The 1,950-nt window shown below is 45.5% G+C and overlaps 1 protein-coding gene across 1 annotated transcript in view; it reads right to left on the reverse strand.

The window, feature by feature from the left end:
- Positions 1-1,950, reverse strand: part of LOC123167485 (RNA exonuclease 4) — a 7,217-nt gene that overhangs the window by 2,203 nt on the left and 3,064 nt on the right. The gene's annotated exons all lie outside the window — the stretch shown is intronic.

Raw genomic sequence — 1,950 nt, forward strand, 5'->3', positions numbered from 1 at the left:
CACACATGAGCCACCTCTCTGTTCCCACTCACACGACCCACCTCTCTCCACTCTCGCGTGGCCCAGCTGGCTACCTCACTGCTCCCCTCTCTCCACGACACGTGGATCTCGCCGGGCTGGAGCCAGGCTCCAATGACGCCACCATCAAACCATCGGTAGGCTCACACATGCCACCGCTGTCGGGGAGGGATCCTCGCTCCCCTCTCTCCACGAGACGTGGATCTCGCCGGGCTGGAGCTAGGCTCCAATGACGCCCCACCAAACCATCGCTAGGCTCACACGTGCCACCGCTTTCAGGGAGGGATCCTCGTTGCTCCCTCTCTCCACGATACGCGGATCTCGCTGGACTGGAGCCAGGCTCGAACAACCACACCGTTGAACCGTGGCTAGACTGCACACGCCACCGCCGTTGAGGAGGGCTCCTCACGTGGCCTTTATCAGGGAAATCCTCACCATATCGCCGAACTGGAGAAGACTCCAACGACGCCACCAGCAAACCGCAGCTATCCACCACAGGGTGCAGACTAAGTTATTTTGCATCTACGGTTTTGCTACGTCGTTATATTTTGAACCTTCATATTGGTTCACTACGCAAAAAATGGCCTAAAAAAGTAAGATATGAATCATAGAAGCACAAAATTACATTAATATGTAAATTTATGTCGTGCTTTTACGTTCGTAATTTTACATCATGTAAAAAAATTACAGCCGATATACATTTTTGTATGTTCTTCTTTACTTCAGGTGTAAGACAACATTTACGGAACGTAAAATATGGTGTGATGATGTAAAAATAGGTATTCCACACCCTAGGTGCTGATCCGGTCAAGAGATTTTTTTTTTCCAAATATGTATGTTTTTTATCCAGTTGGTAATGAGACATGTTTATGGTGGTGGATACAAAATGTTGAGTACTATAATTTTTTCTTCATGATCTCTGCTCTCTCTCCTTGCTAGAAAATGAAATTCTATTTGTTCATGAGACAAGCTGTTGTCAGAGTTCTAGATTTCTCTTGGTTTAGAGCTGCTTCTTTTCATGTTCATGATGGCTGCTGTAGGCCACGCTCGCCCTCTCCCTTCTTAATTTCGTGACGTTTGCGGCTAAGGCAGGGGTATTTGCAGGATTCAGACGTGCTCTCCCTGGGATTTGTTCCGATGGAACTGCTTGGCGTGAATTATGAGTTGTGTAGCTGTACTTTTGGTAGTGAGAGTGTAGCAGGTTCAGTTTGGGCTGCAAATTGAGTTGATCCGTCCTAATCTCAAAATGTTTGATTGATGGCTGATGGCTTTGCCATCCTTTTTGAGTTATGTCTGACATCCGTAGGCTTCAACTGCAACAATTTGAATATGATTGCTTCGAGTAGTTGGGTTTAAAATTGAGTTGTTAGCATAGAGCCCCTGTTTTCGAGTCGAACGACTAGTCATTGACTAGTCGATGAGTTGTAACTAGAAGTCGACTCAAACACTAGTCGATCAGCACGGCACGACTCGTCAAGAGTCGCTACCCCAGAACGACTCGTCGACTAGAAAACCTTGCACAGAGCTATGTGAAAATGAATGACCAGTTGCTATCAGTTTGAGTCGTGACCACCTGCCATCAGTTTGCTCTACAATTACCAGCCTAAACAAAAAGCGGAAGGTTTATGTTCAATTCAAGTCCTGCTTGAGTTCCTCCAGTTCATGTTTAATGTTTTTCATACTCCAGATTTGTTCATTGGAAATAGACCTCGCCAAAGGCTGAAGACACCAAGATTCAAGAAATTTATGGTGTGTTCCATAAGGATAACCACATGGATGGGTAGAAGATACTAGTTGTACTATTTTCGTACGAGCTTGGCTACAATGTCAGAACTGTATAAGTTGCAGTATCGTAGTCTTCAGCATCGTTTAATATAGACCCAGGTTCTTGTATGCATTTGATTACCTTGGGCTTGCATAGCCAATTGCACC

This window comes from Triticum aestivum, chromosome 7D, assembly GCF_018294505.1.
Source record: "Triticum aestivum cultivar Chinese Spring chromosome 7D, IWGSC CS RefSeq v2.1, whole genome shotgun sequence".
Lineage (NCBI taxonomy): Eukaryota > Viridiplantae > Streptophyta > Magnoliopsida > Poales > Poaceae > Triticum > Triticum aestivum.